Genomic DNA, 20,857 nt, shown 5'->3' on the forward strand with positions numbered 1-20,857 from the left:
AAATGACCCGACTCTCTCACGAGTCTATGATTTAACAGTGAAGGGATGGCCAGCACATGGCGAACCACTGTTGCCAGCATTCTCGCAAAGAAGAGAACAGCTGTCAGTGTGCCGAGGAACCTTGATGTGTGGATCCAGAGTGGTGATTCCACCCAAACTCCAGGATAAAGTGCTAAAGGAGCTTCACGAGGGGCATCTGGGTGGAGTAAAAATGAAGAACCTAGCCAGGGTGTTTGTATGCTGGCCAGGTATCGATGGAGACATCGAAGAAATGACCAAGAGCTGCCTAGGATGCCAGAAGGTCCAAAACGCTCCACCACAAGCCCCGCTACATCCATGGGAGTGGCCCTCATCTCCATGGCAAAGGGTACATATCGACTTTGCTGGTCCATTTATGGACTCAATGTTCTTAATTGCGGTTGATGCACACTCCAAGTGGCCGGAGGTAATAAAGATGTCCTCCACCACCATGGAAAAAACCATCACAGTATTAAGGACCATATTTGCCAGGAATGGGCTGCCTGAACAGATCTGTTCTGATAATGGACCGCAATTTGTGTCCGAAGAATTCAGGAAGTTCTTAAAAAACAAAGGGGTTAAGCACTACACGTCCGCCCCATACCATCCCGCCACCAATGGATTGGCTGAAAGGTTTGTCCAGACCTTCAAGAAGGCCATAAAGGCCATGGGTAATGAAGACATAAAACTTCAGCATAAGGTAGATAACTTCTTGTTTGCATACAGGAATGCAACACATATGGTTACAAACCAAACTCCCGCCATGATGTTCTTCAATAGAAGCCTAAGATGCCGGCTGGATTTGATCAAGCCAAACATCAGAAGGGACGTGGAGAACCGGCAATTTCAAGGCATGAATGAAAGGCCAACTAGAACCTTCCAGATAGGTCAACAAGTTTTGGCCCGGGACTACCGTACCGAGAAATGGCAGCCTGGAACTATTTGCACATGACTAGGACCGCTGATGTATACCGTGAACATTGGAGAAAGCATAATAAGGCACCATGCTGACCAGATCATAGAGTCATCCAAAAAGGGACAACCTACACCACAACTCTATACGCCTAATGATGAAGTAGAGATACCCATAGTATCTACCTCCGATCCGGTGATACTGGAACCAGATGAACCCGACACTGGCATTCAAGCCGAATCAGCCTTGCCAAAAGAACCTACTACACCACCAGAAACTACTACACCGCTGAGGCATTATCCGGACCGAGTCAGGAAGCCTCTAGAGAGACTGACTTATAATTGATTAACTGCAGCAATGTGTAGATTATTGTTCTTGCAACATGTAATTAATGATTACTTAAAATATTATGTACTGGTTGGCTAAAAGGGGAGGAATTGTAGTGTATGTGCCTTTAAGAGCCCCCTGTGTACTGTAATGCCGGTAGTGGCCACTCGGGCTATATAAGCCTGTATATTGTGTTGTATCAGTTAGTTCACCTCCAGACTTTGTTCAGTATACACCTGTGAAACCAGCTCCTGCCTTCAGTGTCTCTATTAACAAACGGATACAACACAGTCCTTCAGGGCCACACTGAGAGGGGCAAACGGCACTTTGGTCTTTCATGCCTCTCTTCACTGACAGCAAAGTTGCTGTGCGGGTTAATCTCGAAGCGTGTGAGAAATGTGTCCCAGCCGCTCTCTGCCATGGTTCAGAGCTCCTAGGCACGGAAGAGAAGGCTCCTTTAGGAATGTACCCCAGTGCTTTTTTTTTTAATGGCCTTATTAACCTGTGTTGCGAATTTTAGTGATTTGTGTATCTGTATCCCTGGATCCCTCTGCTCCTCCAGCCCATTTAGACTCTTAGGGGGAAATTTGGTGGTGCCCCCTTTGGGTTGCTAACGTCGCCGGGGCTAATTTTAGCCCCCTGAAAAAGTTAGCGCCCCTGCACATTAATTTCAGTGGTACCGCCCCAGGCAGGAGGCGGGGTGCTACTGGAAGTGCTCCCCTCCCTCTTGGGGTGCTACCAGTGAATTTCCCGCCACTTCGTGTAACAGCGTCACGCCAGTCAACACATAGCACCGCGTCATAGCAGACCTCCCTCCCTGATTAACGGGGAGGAGCCTAGCACTGCGCACACCAGGGCCTGCTGGACCACCGGGGAGCGGGGTGTCGGATCAAGAGGAGCGCCGGGCTGAGCGATCGTGGCTGACACCCCGAAGAAGAAAGGGGAAGGGGGCAGGTGCTGACAGTCGGCCAAAATAAAAAGTGGCCGCCCGACACCTGCCCTTTAAGTGACCCCGCTGCGGCTGCAGGAATGACCCCTGACCTTGTCGGACACATCATCCGGCATTAGGTCAGGGGTCACAACCCAAGTTTGCAGCCGGGGTGCTGCACATGGCGATCACATCATTGCCGGCAGTGCAGTGCCGCGGGGCGCTACCGGCTACTGCCGCTGCTAACCTCCCGCTGAATATCACTGGAGGCGGAAAGCAACCCAATTTCACCCTCCTTGTCCAAGTAATGTGTGGCCTCCTTATTCTTGCCACCAAAACACACTACCTCACACTGATCTATAGTGAAATTCATTAACACACCACCTCACACTGATCTATAGTGAAATTCATTAACACACCACCTCACACTGATCTACAGTGAAATTCATTAACACACCACCTCACACTGACCTATAGTGAAATTCATTAACACACCACCTCACACTGATCTATAGTGAAATTCATTAACACACCACCACACACTGATCTACAGTGAAATTCATTAACACACCACCTCACACTGATCTATAGTGAAATTCATTTGCCAATTATCTGCCCAGTCTGAAATTTATAGATGTCTTCTTGCATTTGATCTTCCTCAGTATTGATTCTACCTCCCAATTTGGTGTTATCGACAAACTTTAAAACTGTACTTCTGATTTCTGAGTCCAAATCATTTCTGAACAACAGTGATCCCAGCACCAATCCCTGTGGAACACCAATTCCCACCTTTTGCCAGTCTGAGTAGCTACTCCCAACACTTACTCTCTGTTTTCTGTAATGTGACCAGCTTGCTATCCATAAACAGTCTGTAAGATCGACAAGATGACCAAGGTCAGGCCATGTGGAGTGAAGGGCAAGGCAGCAGAATGAATGGAAAGATGGCAACAAAACAGAAATCAGAGGGTTGGAGTTAAGGGAAGTTTGTTGCGACCTTTCCATTTACACCCACTGATTCCCCTCCTCCCCTGAAGGTGCTGACTCTTGCTGGGTTCAGTTCTACACTCACTGGTTCTCCTCCCTCTCCTCCCCTGAAGGTGCTGACTCTGGCTTGGTTCAGTTCTACACTCACTGATTCCCCTCCCTCTCCTCCCCTGAAGGTGCTGACTCTGGCTGGGTTCAGTTCTACACTCACTGGTTCCCTTCGCTCTACCCCCTGAAGGTGCTGATTCTGGCTGGGTTCAGTTCTACACTCGCTGGTTCCCCTCCTTCTCTTCCCCCGAAGGTGCTGACTCTGGCTGGGTTCAGTTCTACACTCACTGGTTCCCTTCGCTCTACCCCCTGAAGGTGCTGAATCTGGCTGGGTTCAGTTCTACACTCACTGGTTCCCCTCCCTCTCTTCCCCTGAAGGTGCTGACTCTGGCTGTGTTCAGTTCTACACTCACTGGTTCCCCTCGCTCTCCTCCCCTGAAGGTGCTGACTCTGGCTGGTTTCAGTTCTACACTGACTGGTTCCCCTCCCTCTCCTCCCTGAAGGTGCTGACTCTGACTGGGTTCAGTTCTACACTCATTGGTTCTCCTCCCTCTCCTCACCTGAAGGTGCTGACTCTGGCTGGGTTCAGTTCTACACTCACTGATCCCTCTCCTCCCCTGAATGTGCTGACTCTGGCTGTGTTCAGTTCTACACTCACTGGTTCCCCGCCCTCTGCTCCCCTGAAAGTGCTGACTCTGGCTGGGTTACACACTCACTGGTTCCCCTCCCTCTCCTCCCCTGAAGGTGCTGACTCTGACTGGGTTCAGTTTACACTCACTGGTTCCCCTCGCTCTCCTCCCCTGAAGATGCTGACTCTGGCTGGTTTCAGTTCTACACTCACTGATTCCCCTCCCTCTCCTCCCCTGAAGGTGCTGACTCTGGCTGGGTTCAGCTCTACACTCACTGGTTCCCCTCCCTCTCCTCCCCTGAAGGTGCTGACTCTGGCTGGGTTCAGTTCTACACTCATTGGTTCCCCTCTCCCTGCTCCTCTGAAGGCACTGACTCTGGCTGGGTTCAGTTCTACACTCACTGGTTCCCCTCTCTCTCCTCCCCTGAATGTGCTGACTCTGGCTGTGTTCAGTTCTACACTCACTGGTTCCCCGCCCTCTGCTCCCCTGAAAGTGCTGACTCTGGCTGGGTTACACACTCACTGGTTCCCCTCCCTCTCCTCCCCTGAAGGTGCTGACTCTGACTGGGTTCAGTTTACACTCACTGGTTCCCCTCGCTCTCCTCCCCTGAAGATGCTGACTCTGGCTGGTTTCAGTTCTACACTCACTGATTCCCCTCCCTCTCCTCCCCTGAAGGTGCTGACTCTGGCTGGGTTCAGCTCTACACTCACTGGTTCCCCTCCCTCTCCTCCCCTGAAGGTGCTGACTCTGGCTGGGTTCAGTTCTACACTCATTGGTTCCCCTCTCCCTGCTCCTCTGAAGGCACTGACTCTGGCTGGGTTCAGTTCTACACTCACTGGTTCCCCTCTCTCTCCTCCCCTGAAGGTGCTGACTCTGGCTGGGTTCAGTTCTACACTCACCGGTTCCCCTCCCTCTCCTACCCTGAAGGTGCTGACTCTGGCTGGATTCAGTTCTACACTCACCGGTTCCCCTCCCTCTCCTCCCCTGAATGTGCTGACTCTGGCTGGGTTCAGTTCTACACTCACTGGTTCCCCTCCCTCTCCTCCCCTGAAGGTGCTGACTCTGGCTGGGTTCAGTTCTACATTCACTGGTACCCCTCCCTCTCCTCCCCTGAAGGTGCTGACTGTGGCTGGGTTCAGTTCTACACTCACCGGTTCCCCTCCCTCTCCTCCCCTGAAGGTGCTGACTCTGGCTGGGTTCAGTTCTACACTTACCGGTTCCCCTCCCTCTCCTCCCCTGAAGGTGCTGACTCTGGCTGGGTTCAGTTCTACACTCACTGGTTCCCCTCCCTCTCCTCCCCTGAAGGTGCTGACTCTGGCTGGGTTCAGTTCTACACTCACTGGTTCCCTTCCCTCTCCTCCCCTGAAGGTGCTGACTCTGGCTGGGTTCAGTTCTACACTCACTGGTTCCCTTCCCTCTCCTCCCCTGAAGGTGCTGCCTCTGGCTGGGTTCAGTTCTACACTCACCAGTTTCTCTCCAATATGTGACCCATGTGCCCAATCTCCATGTGTGAACCGCGACATTGAGTGTCGACAGGCTCTTCCACTGTCCTCACCTGAGGCCTCACACGTGCGTTTTCCAGCAGGATCACTGGACCCTCCTCCCAATGGCTCAGTGGGTAAAGGCACTGCCTAGTGCGACTGAGTCATAGTATCAGGAGGGCCCCAGGTTTAATCATGTTTTTATATCTTCCCCTTCGAATACCCTGCATAAGCTGTTTATAAAAGTCATCACTGTAAATAGGATCACAGGAACAGGATAGGTCATTCAGCCCCTCGAGCCTGTTCCGTAATTCAATGTGATTATGGCTGATCTGTATCTTAGCTCCCTCTTCCCGCCTTCATTCTGTAAGCCTTACTATCCTCGCCTAACAAAATTCTAGCACATAGTTTTGAAATTTTCAGTTGGTTCCCAACCTCGGCAGCTTTTGGGGGGAAGAATTCCAGATTTCCACTATCCTTTGTGAATATAAGAAATAGGAGCAGGAGTCGGCTATGGGGCCCCTCGAGCCTGCTCTTTCCCGCCCTATCCCCATATCCCTCGATTCTTTTAGTGTCCAAAATTCAATCTCAGTCTTGAATATTCTCAATGACTGATCACCCACAGCCCTCTGGGTAGAGAATTCCAAAGATTCACAGGCCTCATCTCAGTCCTAAATGGCCGACCACTTATCCTGAGACTATGACCCCTAGTCTAGACTCTCCAGCCAGGGGAAACAACCTCTCAGCATTTGTGTGAAGAGTGCTTCCTGAAATCACTCCTGAATGGCCTGGGTCTAATTTCAAGGTTCTGTCCCCTTGCTGTGGACTCCCTGATCAGAGGAAATAGTTTCTCTCTATCTACCCTGTCAACTCCTTTAATCATCTTAAACACCTCATTTAGATCACCCCTTAATCTTCTATATTCAAGGGAATACAAGCACAGTCTGTGCAACCTGTCTTCATAATTTCCAAATGTCATCTCTGGAAGTCCAGGACAGAAATTCTGAACAGAGAGTTCTAGTTTCTCTGGAACATTCTTTCCTCTCTTGCCCCTCCTATGCTGTAAATCCACCATCTCACAAACTCTCCCACTTCATCACATCCTCACTGTTTGAAATCCAGATTCATCGCAGGCTCTGAATTTTCTCCCTTTCTCTCCTGAAGGTGCTGCGTGATGGTGGGGTTCGGCCCCAGTCACTGTCTGCCCTCCAGTACCTCACCAAGTGGTAATTCTGAGCTGTGAGCCTATACTGAAGGTGCTGTGTGATGGTGGGGTTCGGCCCCAGTCACTGTCTGCCCTCCAGTACCTCACCAAGTGGTAATTCTGAGCTGTGAGCCTATACTGAAGGTGCTGTGTGATGGTGGGGTTCGGTCCCAGTCACTGTTTGCCCTCCAGTACCTCACCAAGTGGTAATTCTGAGCTGTGAGCCTATACTGAAGGTGCTGTGTGATGGTGGGGTTCGGCCCCAGTCACTGTCTGCCCTCCAGTACCTCACCAAGTGGTAATTCTGAGCTGTGAGCCTATACTGAAGGTGCTGTGTGATGGTGGGGTTCGGTCCCAGTCACTGTCTGCCCTCCAGTACCTCACCAAGTGGTAATTCTGAGCTGTGAGCCTATACTGAAGGTGCTGTGTGATGGTGGGGTTCGGCCCCAGTCACTGTCTGCCCTCCAGTACCTCACCAAGTGGTAATTCTGAGCTGTGAGCCTATACTGAAGGTGCTGTGTGATGGTGGGGTTCGGCCCCAGTCACTGTCTGCCCTCCAGTACCTCACCAAGTGGTAATTCTGAGCTGTGAGCCTATACTGAAGGTGCTGTGTGATGGTGGGGTTCGGTCCCAGTCACTGTTTGCCCTCCAGTACCTCACCAAGTGGTAATTCTGAGCTGTGAGCCTATACTGAAGGTGCTGTGTGATGGTGGGGTTCGGCCCCAGTCACTGTCTGCCCTCCAGTACCTCACCAAGTGGTAATTCTGAGCTGTGAGCCTATACTGAAGGTGCTGTGTGATGGTGGGGTTCGGTCCCAGTCACTGTCTGCCCTCCAGTACCTCACCAAGTGGTAATTCTGAGCTGTGAGCCTATACTGAAGGTGCTGTGTGATGGTGGGGATCGGCCCCAGTCACTGTTTGCCCTCTAGTACCTCACCAAGTGGTAATTCTGAGCTGTGAGCCTATACTGAGCGTGCTGTGTGATGGTGGGGTTCGGTCCCAGTCACTGTTTGCCCTCCAGTACCTCGCCAAGTGGTAATTCTGAGCTGTGAGCCTATACTGAAGGTGCTGTGTGATGGTGGGGTTCGGTCCCAGTCACTGTCTGCCCTCCAGTACCTCACCAAGTGGTAATTCTGAGCTGTGAGCCTATACTGAAGGTGCTGTGTGATGGTGGGGTTCGGCCCCAGTCACTGTCTGCCCTCCAGTACCTCACCAAGTGGTAATTCTGAGCTTGAAGGCCTATAGAGTGAGCAGCCAGCATTTCGACCATGGGGAGCATCACAGCTGCCATCCCTGGCTGATTCTGTCTGGCAAAGTTGAGGCCAATGGTAGCACACAAACAACAACTTGCATTTACATAGCACCTTTAATGCAGTAAAATATTCCAAGGCACTTCACAAGAGCGGAATCAGTCAAGAATTGATACCGAGCCAAAGAAGGAGACATTAGAACTGGTGCCTAAAAGCTCGGTCAAAGATCTTACGGCCTCAGCAACTGTAGGAATGGCCACCAATGGTGGAGCAAAGGAAGGCATAAGGGGCCAGAGTTGGAGGAGTGAAGGGGTCTCTTGGATTGTAAGGTTGGAAAATGAGAATTTTAAAGGCTGAAGCCACCAAAATAGAAAGCAGCCCCCCCACCCCCACCCAGTGCAGAATGTGACTCACTACTAACATGAAGGATGTTATTTTAATTACTATCGGTGCAGAGAGGTGAGCCATTGTCTTTCTGTCAGGCCATGGGCTCAGTGGGTAGCACACTCGCCTTTGAGTCAGTAAGGGCTTGTGGGGTCAAGTTCCCACTCCAGAGACTTGAGCACAAAAATCTAGGCTGACACTCCAGTGCATTACTGAGGGAGTGCTGCACTATCGGAGTTGCTGCCTTTCGGATGAGTTGTTAAACCGAGGGTGGATGTAAAAGATCCTATAGCACTATTTCGAAGAAGAGCAGGGGAGTTATCCTCGGTGTCCTGGCCAATATTTATCCCCCAATCAACATCACAGAAACAGATTATCTGGACATTATCACATTGCTGTTTGTGGGAACTTGCTGTGCGCTAATTGGCTGCCGCGTTTCCCACACTACAACAGTGGCTACACTTCAAAAAGTACTTCATTGGCTGTAAAGCGCTTCGGGTGGGCCGCTGGTCATGAAAGGCGCTATATAAATGCAATTCTTTCTTTCTCTAAATATCACAGATGCAAAATGAGGGGAAATAAATCTCTGCACCTTTAACTAACGGCGACATGGAGCAAGAGAAATGAATGAGCTTTAAACACCTGGTCCACTTGGCACTGAAGTGTCTGAAACTCAGAACCGGAACTCCAGGGAAACACAATACCGAACATGGCGGATGCTCTTACCCAGAGTACCTCGTGCAGGTGTATATGGCCTATGTCCATCAGCAGGGGTGCAGCACGCAGGCGTGGGAAGGGCTGGTCCCCGGAGACCGCCTTCCTGCGCGGAGCATGCGCGGTGCGGCTCCAGGACACTGAGCGGGGGCAAGTGCGGCCTCAGCAACACCGAGTGCGCATCTCAGGACCCGAATCAGAGTGGCCGGGCCTCGGCACCAGGAAACCCAGGGTGCAGCGCCTCCCCCAGACAGGAGAAACCACAACTGGATCGACACAGCAGAGCCGCCAATCCAGAGCCGCCTTGTATCAGGGCGGGCGCTGGATGCGGAAGTCAGTCCCTGGCCGCCTGTGTAGGTCTTTTTGTTGCTTCCGTTTGAGCTGGAGTGGAGATGGAGGAGAAGCTGCTGGGTTTAACCCCCAGTAATTCTGAGCCCAGGAGGACCCAACAATTTCCAATGTGAGACTGTCAAGGGAGGTGGATTCTAGGGGAGATTAGGTTGTTAAACAGACACTGTCCCTACAATGTAAAAGAATATTGTTTTAGGAACACGTATTTCTGTAGAGGCTTTTAATCTGTACAGAACAGATTTTTTATTCATTCTTGGGATGTGAACGTCACTAGCAAGGCCAGCATTTATTGTCCACCCCTAGTCGCCTTTGAGAAGGTGGTGGTGAGCCACCTTCTTGAACCGCTGCAGTCCTTGTGGTGAAGGTGCTCCCACAGTGCTGTTTGGGAGGGAGTTCCAGGATTTTGACCTAGTGACAATATATGTCTAAGTCAGGATGGTGTGTGACTTGCAGATGATGGTGTTCCCATGCACCTGCTGCTCTTTTCCTTCTGGGCAGTAGAAGTCATGGGACAGGTAGGGTGGCAGGTTCCCTTCCATAAGAACACAAGAATTAGGAGCAGCAGTGGGCCATACGGCCCCTTGAGCCTGCTCCGCCACTCGATAAGATCATGGCTGATCTTCAACCTCAGCTTGACTTTCCCGCCTGATCCCCATATCCATGAGGGACATTAGTGAACCAGTTGGGATTTTAATGACAATCCGGCAGCTTTCATCGTTACTTTTTTTCTAGTACCGGCCCCACAAATTCCCAGATTCATTGAGCTCAATTTCACAACCTGTCTTTGTGTTTTTGTGGGTTCTCTCTCACACTCCCTTTTTCCTGTTTTATGTTCATTTTACAGGATATTCGAAGGATAGGATTTGTAGACAGGAAATTTAACTCAAATGTCACATCAAGATCTGACAGAGTCACTCAATTCATCGGGACCTGAATATCATCAAACATAACATTGAAGCAAAAAGCACTGTTCACAGTGGGGAGAAACCATACACGTGTTGTGTGTGTGGTCGAGGATTCAGTCGATCCACTGGCCTGGCAAAACACAAGCGCAGTCACACTGGGGAGCAACCCTGGAAATGTAGGGACTGTGGGAAAGGATTCAATTACCCGTCTGAACTGGAAATTCATCAACGCAGTCACACCGGAGAGAGGCTGTTCACCTGCTCCGTTTGTGCGAAGGGATTCACTCAGTCATATGACCTGACACACCAGCGAGTTCACACTGGGGAGAGACCATTCACCTGCTCTGTGTGTGGGAAGGGATTCACTCAGTCATCCCAACTACAGAGACACCAACTTGTTCACACAAATGTGAGACCTTTTAATCGTTCTGACTGTGAGAAGAGCTTTAAAAGTAAAAACGATCTGCTGAGACACCAGCGAGTTAACACTGGGGAGAGGCCATTCACCTGCTCAGTGTGTGGGAAGGGATTCACTTCTTCATCCCACTTACTGAAACACCAACTTGTTCACACCAATGTGAGACCTTTTAAATGTTCTGACTGTGAGAAGAGCGTTAAAAGCAAAACGGATCTGCTGACACACCAGCGAGTTCACACTGGGGAGAGACCGTTTACCTGCTCCCTGTGTGGGAAGGGATTCACGAATTCAACCCATCTACTGAGACACCAGCGAGTTCACACCAGGGAGAGGCCGGTCACCTGCTCAGTGTGTGAGAAGGGATTCACTGAGAGCTCCAGCCTCCTGACACACCAGCATGTTCACACTGGGGAGAGGCCATTCACCTGCTCCATGTGTGGGAAGGGATTCACTACTTCATTCAACCTTCTGACACACCAGCGTGTTCACACTGGGGTGAGGCCGTTCACCTGCACTGTGTGTGGGAAGGGATTCACTCAGCCATTCAGCCTGCTGAGACACCAGAGAGTTCACACTGGCGAGAGGTCATTCACCTGCTCCCTGTGTGGGACGGGATTAACGAATTCAACCCACCTACTGAGACACCAGCGAGTTCACACCAGGGAGAGGCTGTTCACCTGCTCAGTGTGTTAGAAGGGATTCACTGAGAGCTCCAGCCTCCTGACACACCAGTGTGTTCACACTGGGGAGAGACCATAAATTAAAGTTTATCTTTAATTGGTGCTTTTGAATTAATTTAAATTAATTAAAGGGTAAGTCATGTCAGGACAGCCCAGCCCTGTGTTATGCTCCTCTTGTTCTATGTGGGAATTCAGGGACGCTGCCAGTGTCCCTGACGACCATGTGTGCCAGAAATGTAACCAGCTGCAGCTACTAGCAGACCGCATTGCGGCGCTGGAGCTGTGGATGGATGGGTTTTGGAGCATTCACGATGCAGAGAGGGTCGTGAAAAACATGTTTACTGAGTTGGTCACACCGCAGGTAAGGGCTGCACAGGCAGAAGGGAAATGGGTGACCATCAGGCAGAGCAGTAGAGGCAGGCAGGTAGTGCAGGGGACCCCTGTGGCCATCCCCCTCTCAAACAGGTATACCAATTTGGATACCGTTGAGGGGGATGACTTACCAGAGGAAGGCAGCAGCAGCCAACTTCCTGGCATCAGGGGTGCTTCTGCTGCTCAGGAAGGGAGGAAAAAGAGTGGGAGAGCAATAGTGGTAGGGGATTCTATCGTAAGGGGAACAGATAGGCATTTCTGTGGCCATAGACGTGACTCCAGGATGGTTTGTTGCCTCCCTGGTGCCAGGGTCAAGGATGTCACTGAACAGCTGCAGGGCATTCTGAAGGGGGAGGGAGATCTGTCAGAGGTCGTGGTTCACATTGGGACCAATGACAGGGGTAGGAAGAGGGTTGAGGTCCTGTAGCAAGAATTTAGGGAGCTAGGTAGCAGATTAAAAAGTAGGACCTCAAAGGTTGTAATCTCTGGATTACTCCCGGTGCCACATGCTAGTGAGTATAGGAATAGGAGGATAGAGCAAATGAATGCGTGGCTAAAGAGTTGGTGCAGGAGGGAGGGCTTTAGTTTCCTGGATCACTGGGCCTGCTTCTGGGGAAGGTGGGACTTGTACAAGTCGGGCGGGTTGCACCTGAACCAGAACGGGACAAATATCCTTGCGGGGAGGTTTGCTAGCACTGTTCGGAGGGGTTTAAACTAAAATGGCAGGGGGTTGGGAACCTGAGCAGGGGGACAGAGGAAAGGGAAACAAGGATAAAAGCAACAGAAAGGAAGGATAAAAACAAAAGTGGCAGTCAGAGAAATCAACGGTTTAAATCAAACGTGGCCACAGTACATAATAATTCTAATAGGTCTAAGAGCGTTTAAAAAACAAGCCTGAAGGCTTTGTGTCTTAATGCGAGGAGCATTTGTAATAAGGTGGACGAATTGGCTGTGCAAATAGAGGTAAATGAATATGATTTGGTTGGGATTACGGAAACGTGGCTCAAGGATGGCCAAGACTGGGAACACAACATCCAGGGGTATTCGATATTCAGGAAAGATAGGCAAAAAGGAAACGGAGGTGGGGTAGCATTACTGGTTAAAGAAGGGATTAATACAATTGTAATGAATAATGTTAGCTCTGAAGATGCGGAATCTGTATGGGTAGAATTGAGAAATACTAAGGGGAAAAAAACATTAGTGGGAGTGGTATATAGACCTCCAAACAGTAAGGCGGAGGTTGGGGATGGCATTAAAAGGGAAATTAAAGAAGCGTGCAATAAGGGCACAGCAGTCATCATGGGTGACTTTAATCTACATATAGATTGGGCCAACCAAATTAGTAACAATACTGTGGAGGAGGAATTCCTGGAGTGTTTACGGGATGGTTTCCTGGACCAATATGTCGAGGAACCAACCAGAGATCAGGCAATCTTAGACTGGGTATTATGTAACGAGAGAGGATTAATTAGCAATCATGTTGTACGAGGCCCCTTGGGTCAGAGCGATCATAATATGATCGAATTCTTCATTAAGATGGAGAATGAAGTAGTTGACTCAGAGACTAGGGACCTCAATTTAAATAAAGGAAACTACGATGGTCTGAGGAGCGAGTTGGGTAGGATTGATTGGGGAATGGCACTCAAAGGGTTGACGGTGGATAGGCAATGGCAAACATTCAAAGACTGAATGGATGAGCTACAGAATTTGTTCATCCCAGTTTGGCATAAAAATCAAACAAAAAAGGTGACTCAACCGTGGCTAACAAGGGAAATTAGGGATAGCATAAGATCCAAGGAGAGGACATATAATTTGGCCAGAAAAAGCAATAATCCTGAGGATTGGGAGCAGTTTAGGATTCAACAAAGGAGGACAAAGGGATTAATTAAGAAAGGGAAAATAGAATATGAGAGTAAGCTTGCAGGGAACATAAAAACTGACTGTAAAAGCTTTTATAGATATGTGAAGAGAAAAAGATTGGTGAAGTCAAGCGTAGGTCTCTTGCAGTCAGAATCAGGGGAATTTATAATGGGAAACAAGGAAATGGCTAACCAACTAAATTCATACTTTGGTTCTGTCTTCACAAAGGAGGACACAAATAACCTCCCAGAGATGCCGGGGAACATAGGGTCTGATGAAAGGGTGGAACTGAAAGAAATCAGTATTTGTAGGGAAATGGTGTTAGGAAAATTGATGGGACTGAAGGCCGATAAATCCCCAGGGCCTGATAATCTATATCCCAGGGTACTTAAGGAAGTGGCCCTAGAAATAGTAGATGCATTACTGGTCATCTTCCAGAACTCGATAGACTCTGGAACAGTACCCATGGAGTGGAGGGTAGCTAATGTTACCCCACTATTCAAAAAAGGTGGTAGAGAAAAAGCGGGGAATTATAGACCAGTAAGCCTGACATCGGTAGTGGGGAAAATGCTAGAGTCTATTATAAAAGATGTAATAGCAGAGCACTTGGAAAGCAGTGACAGGATCGGACAAAGTCAATGTGGATTTACAAAAGGTAAATCATGCTTGACTAATCTACTGGAATTTTTTGAGGATGTAACTGGTAAAATAGATAAGGGAGAACCAGTGGATGTGCTGTTTTTGGACTTTCAGAAGGCTTTCGATAAGGTCCCACATAAGAGATTAGCGTGCAAAATTAAGGCACATGGGATTGGGGGCAAGGTATTGACTTGGATAGAGAACTGTTGGCGGACAGAAAGCAAAGAGTTGGAATAAACGGGTTGTTTTCCGAGTGGCAGGCAGTGACTAGTGGGGTACCGCAAGGATCGGTCCTAGGACCCCAGCTGTTCACAATATATATTAATGATCTGGATGCGGGAATTGGATGTAATATCTCCAAATTTGCAGACGACACAAAGCTGGGTGGGAGGGTAAGCTGTGAGGAGGATGTCGTGAAACTCCAGTACGATTTGGACAGGTTGGGTGATTGGGCAGAAACATGGCAAATGCACTATAATGTGGATAAATGTGAGGTTATCCATTTTGGTGGCAAAAACAGGAAGGCAGATTATTATTTGAATGGTAATAGATTGGGAGAAGGGGAAGTGCAAAGAGACCTGGGTGTTCTTGTGCACCAGTCGCTGAAGGTAAGCATGCAGGTGCAGCAGGCTGTTAAGAAGGCAAATGGTATGTTGGCCTTCGTAGCAAGAGGGTTCGAGTACAAGAACAAGGATTTCTTGCTGCAGTTGTACAGGGCCTTGGTGAGACCACACCTTGAGTATTGTGTGCAGTTTTGGTCACCTTACCTGAGGAAGGACGTTCTTGCCATGGAAGGAATGCAGCGAAGATTCACCAGGCTGATACCTGGGATGGCAGGAATGACGTATGAGGAGAGATTGTGTCGATTGGGCTTATACTCACTGGAGTTTAGAAGATTGAGAGGGGATCTCATCAAAACCTACAATATTCTGTCAGGCCTGGACAGACTAGATGCAGGAAGGATGTTTCTGATGGCTGGGCAGTCCAGAACCAGGGGTCATAGTCTAAGGATAAGGGGTAAGCCATTTAGGACTGAAATGAGGAGGAATTTCTTCACCCAGAGAGTGGTGAACCTGTGGAATTCTCTGCCACAGAGGGCGGTGGAGGCCAGTTCATTAAATATATTCAAGAAAGAGTTGGATATATTTCTTAAGGCAAAAGGGATCAAGGGATATGGGGAGAAGGCAGGGACAGGGTACTGAATTTGGATGATCAGCCATGATCTCATTGAATGGTGGAGCAGGCTCGAAGGGCCGAATGGCCTACTCCTGCTCCTATCTTCTATGTTTCTATGCTCCCTGTGTGGGAATGGATTCACTCAGTCATCCCACCTACTGATTCATCAGCAAGTTCACAAGTGACAGCAGGGGTTGGATTCTGCTGTTATTGCTGCTGTTAATCACATCCAGGACTGAACCATGTTCATTCTGACAGTTAGGTTCACTCCTGCTGTGGAACACCACCACTGACCCTGCTGAAGGTTGTAGGCTCAGGGAGACGGGCCTCCAGGAGTGGACGGTAAGAAAGCTGGGTTTCGGTATCCTGACAAATCTATGGTGAGGAACCAGAGGAATCCTTACTAAGGAAATGACTGGGGTTTCACCGGCCAGCATAGGTCTAGGAGTGAATGATGCCTGACTCCCTGAACTATCTTACATTGAACCCAGTTGAGATCAAGTTGAATTCAGTTTACAGAAGAATAGAGAGAAATATCACCTGGAATTGAAGGAGACAAAAGCAGCCATTAGAGAAGCTCAGAGATCTTTCGAAAAGAAGATGCTGCTCAATTGTAATAATAATTGCAAAATCTTTCCCAGCTCCATCAGGAGGCAGAATCCCGTTAAAGATGGTTTCGGGCAGGGCTGGGCAATGATTTGGGCTGGAGGGCCACTGAACAAGTTGTGGTGAGCTGTTGAGGGCCGCACACCAATGTTGCCCCTAAGGTGCGTGGCTGCATGGTGGCGCAGCAATGGCGAGGCCCCACGCAGGCCGCTCACCAGCTCCTGCCGCTGGGAGAGAAACCACGCAGCACATTTTAAGGGACCTTATATGTCCTCTCCTTGGATTTTATGCTATCCCTAATTTCCCTTGTTAGCCACGGTTGAGTGACCTTTTTGTTTTTTTTTGTGCCAAACTGGGATGAAAATTTTCTGTAGTTCATCCATGAATTCTTTGAATGTTTGCCATTGCCTATCCACCGTCAACCCTTTGAGTGATATTCCCCAATCAATCCTACCCAACTCACGCCGCAGACCATCGTAGTTTCCTTTATTTAACTTTAGGACCCTAGTCTCTGAGTCAACGACTTCATTCTCCATCTTAATGAAGAATTTGATCATATTATGATCGCTCCGACCCAAGGGGCCTCATACAACAAGATTGCTAATTAATCCTTTCTCGTTACATAATACCCAGTCTAAGATGGCCTGATCACTGGTTGGTTCCTCGACATATTGGTCCAGGAAACCATCCCGTAAGCACTCCAGGATTTCTTCCTCCACAAATTGTTACTAATTTGGTTAGCCCAATCTATGTGTAGATTAAAGTCACCCATGATGACTGCTGTGCCCTTATTGCACGCTTCTTTAATTTCCCTTTTAATGCCATCCCCAACCTCTGCCTTACTGTTTGGCGGTCTATATAACACTCCCACTAACGTTTTCTGCCCTTTAGTATTTCTCAATTCTACCCATACAGATTCCACATCATCAGAGCTAATATCCTTCCTTTCAATTGTGTTAATCCCCCCTTTAACCAGCAATGCTACCCCACCTCCCTTTCCTTTTTGCCTATCTTTCCTGAATATTGAATACCCTTGGATGTTGAGTTCCCAGCCTTGGCCATCCTTGAGCCACGTTTCCGTAATCCCAACCAAATCATATTCGTTTACCTCAATTTGCACAGCCAATTCATCCACCTTATTACGAATGCTCCTCGCATTAAGACACAAAGCCTTCAGGCTTGTTTTTTTAACGCTCTTACACCTATTAGAATTATTATTTACTGTGGCCACGTTTGATTTAAACCGTTGATTTCTCTGACTGCCACTTTTGTTTTTCTCCTTCCTTTCTGTTACTTTTATCCTTGTTTCCCTTTCCTCTGTCCCCCTGCTCAGGTTCCCAACCCCCCGCCATTTTAGTTTAAACCCTCCCCCAGTGCACTAGCAAACACACCCCCTAGGACATCAGTTCTAGCCCTGCCCAGGTGCAAACCGTCCGGTTTGTACTGGTACCACCTCCCCCAGACCGGTTCCAATTTCCCAGGAACTTGAATCCCTCCCCCTGGCACCATTCCTCTAGCCATGTATTTACCTTAAATATCCTTCTATTTTTACTCTGACTAGTACGTGGCACTGGTAGCAATCCTGAGATTACTACCTTTGAGGTCCTATTTTTTAATTCACCTCCTAACTCCCTATATTCAGCTTTTAGGACCTCATCCCGGTTTTTTGCTATATCGTTGGTACCTATATGCACCACGACAACTGGCTGTTCACCCTCCCCTTCCAAAATGTTCTGCAGCCGCTCTGAGACCTCCTTGACCCTTGCACCAGGGAGGCAACACACCATCCTGTAGTCACGTTTGTGGCCGCAGAAACGCCTATCTATTCCCCTTACAATAGAATCCCCTATTACTATAGCTCTACCCCTCTTTTTCCTCCTGTCCTGTGCAGCAGAGCCACCCCTGGTGCCAGGAAGTTGGCTGCTGCTGCTTTCCTCTGATAAGCCATCCCCCCCAACAGTATTCAAAGTGGTGTATCTGTTTGAGAGGGGGATGTCCACAGGGGACCCCTGCACTACCTGCCTGCGCCTAGTACTCTGCCTGTTGGGTCACCCGTTCCCTTCCTGCCTGTCCAACCTCTACCTGCGGTGTGTCCAACTCGCTAAACATGCTATTCACGATGTCCTCAGCATCGTGAATGCTCCAGTATGCATCCAATCGCAGCTCCAGCGCCGTAATGCGGTCTGTCAGTAGCTGCAGCTGGATACACTTCCTGCACACGTAGTTGTCAGGGACACAGGAAGTGTCCCTGAGTTCCCACATAGCACAGGAGGAGCATACCACATGGCCGGGCTGTCCTGCAATGACTTACCATTTAATTAATTGAAATTAAATTAAATCAATCAATCCCACCAGTTACACTACAGTTAAATGGTTTACCAACAGTCCCCATTACACCAGAGAGACCTTAGTAACTATAAACCACAGAGTTAAAGTTTAAAAAAGAGAGAAATACTCACCAACCAATCACCTACCTGCTTTCTGGTGACGTCACACTTCAATTACTTTTTACTTCTCTCCCTCCCTCTGAGCTCGGAGACTGCAGATTAGTAAACCAACCTGGTCTCGGAGCTGCTTTTAGAACCTGCCGCCGCTCAGCCGCCTCGTCCCTCGCAGGTCCGCCCGCCTGCCGCCGCTGCTCTGAGGCCTACCTGGTCTCAGAGCTACTTTTAAATACTGCCGCCGCTCAGCCGCCTCATCCCTCGCAGGTCTGCCCGCCTGCCGCCACTACTCTGAGGCCTACTGTAGTGTCCGTGTGTTGATAAAGACACTGAAGACAGGAGTTGGTTCATAGGTATTTACTAAGCAAAGTCTGGGGGGGGGTTCTAACGGATATACACAACATACAGGCTTATATAGCCCGAGTGGCAATTACCGGCATTACAGCACACCTGGGGCTCTTAAAGGCACATACACCACAATTCCTCCTCTTTTAGCTAACCAGTACATCATATTTTAAGTAATTATTAATTACATGTTATAAGCAAAATAATATACATTGCTGTAGTTAATTAATTATAAGTTAGTCTCTCAGGAGGCTTCCTGACTCGGTCCAGATAACGCCTCGGGGGTGTAGTAGGTTCTTCTGGCAAGGCTGATTCGGCTTGAATGCCAGTGTTGGGTTCATCGGATTGCAGTATCACCGGATCGGAGGTAGATATGGGTATCTCTACTTCATCATTAGATGTATAGAGTTGTGGTGTAGGTTGTCCCTTTTCGGATGATTTGATCAGCATGGCGCCTTATTATGCTTTCTCCGATGTCCACGGTATACATCAGTGGTCCTAGTCGTCTGCAGATAGTTCCAGGCTGCCATTTCTCGGTACGGTAGTCCCGGGCCAAAACTTGTTGACCTATCTGGAAGGTTCTAGTTGGCCTTTCATTCATGCCTTGAAACTGTCAGTTCTCCACGTCCCTTCTGATGTTGGGCTTAACCAAATCCAGCCGGCATCTTAGGTTTCTATTGAAGAACATCATGGCGGGAGTTTGGTTGGTAACCATATGTGTTGCATTCCTGTATGCGAATAAGAAGTTATCCACCTTGTGCTGAAGTTTTATGTCTTCATTACCCATGGCCTTTATGGCCTTCTTGAAGGTCTGGACAAACCTTTCAGCCAATCCATTGGTGGCGGGATGGTATGGGGCGGACGTGTAGTGCTTAACCCCATTGTTTTTTAAGAACTTTCTGAATTCTTCGGACACAAATTGCGGTCCATTATCAGGACATATCTGTTCCGGCAGCCCATTCCTGGCAAATATGGTCCTTAATACTGTGATGGTTTTTTCCGTGGTGGTGGAGGACATCTTTATTACCTCCAGCCACTTGGAGTGTGCATCAACCGTGATTAAGAACATTGAGTCCATAAATGGACCAGCAAAGTCGATGTGCACCCTTTGCCATGGAGATGAGGGCCACTCCCATGGATGTAGAGGGGCTTGTGGTGGAGCGTTTTGGACCTTCTGGCATCCTAGGCAGCTCTTGGTCATTTCTTCGATATCTCCATTGATACCTGGCCACCATACAAATGCCCTAGCTAGTTTCTTCATTTTCACTCCACCCAGATGCCCCTCGTGAAGCTCCTTTAGCACTTTATCCTGGAGTTTGGGTGGAATCACTACTCTGGATCCACACATCAAGGTTCCTCGGCACACTGACAGCTGTTCTCTTCTTTGCGAGAATGCTGGTAACAGTGCTTCGCCATGTGCTGGCCATCCCTTCACTGTTAAATCGTAGACCCGTGAGAGAGTCGGGTCATTTCTCGTCTCCCTTTCAATGGCAGAATTTGTCACTGGTAGACATTCCACTATGGTAGAGTGGAACATCTCTACTGGGTCTACTGTAGGTGCTTCTTCTACCGTTGGCAATGGTAGGCGCGATAAACTGTCAGCATTCCCATGCTGTTTTGACCCTTTGTATTCTATGTTGTATTGGTGTGCCCCTAGAAAAAGGGACCACCTCTGTAGCCTTTGCGCAGTCATAATGGGAACACCTTTTTTAGGGTTGAATATGGAGATGAGGGGTTGATGGTCAGTCAACAAGGTAAATTTTTGTCCGTGTAGGTAATAGTTGAATTTCTTCACTCCCCATACCAGGCTGAGTGCTTCCCTATCGATTTGGGCATAGTTATGCTCAGCTGAGTTTAATGAGCGTGACGCAAAAGCTATCAGCCGTTCTGAGCCATCAGGGAATTTATGGGATAATACTGCTCCTATGCCGTAAGGGGATGCATCGCACGCCAGTCTGATTGGCAGTGATGGGTTGTAATGAGCCAAAACTTCTTCGGATGTGATTAAGTCTTTGCATTTATGGAAGGCACGTTTGCAGTCTTCGTTCTATTTCCAAATCACTCCTGTTTGTAGAAGTTCATTAAGAGGGTGTAGAAGAGTTGATAAGTTCGGTAAAAATTTATGATAGTAATTTATTAATCCCAGGAACGACCTTAATTGTGAAACATTTTCAGGTGCTGGGGC

The 20,857-nt window shown here is 48.7% G+C and overlaps 1 pseudogene; it reads left to right on the forward strand.

The window, feature by feature from the left end:
• Positions 1 to 20,857, forward strand: part of LOC147093363 (uncharacterized) — a 58,533-nt pseudogene that overhangs the window by 5,536 nt on the left and 32,140 nt on the right.

The sequence above is a fragment of the Somniosus microcephalus genome, unplaced genomic scaffold (genome assembly GCF_052327205.1).
Source record: "Somniosus microcephalus isolate GS21.2 unplaced genomic scaffold, FLI_Smic_1.0 unresolved_chr1, whole genome shotgun sequence".
NCBI lineage: Eukaryota > Metazoa > Chordata > Chondrichthyes > Squaliformes > Somniosidae > Somniosus > Somniosus microcephalus.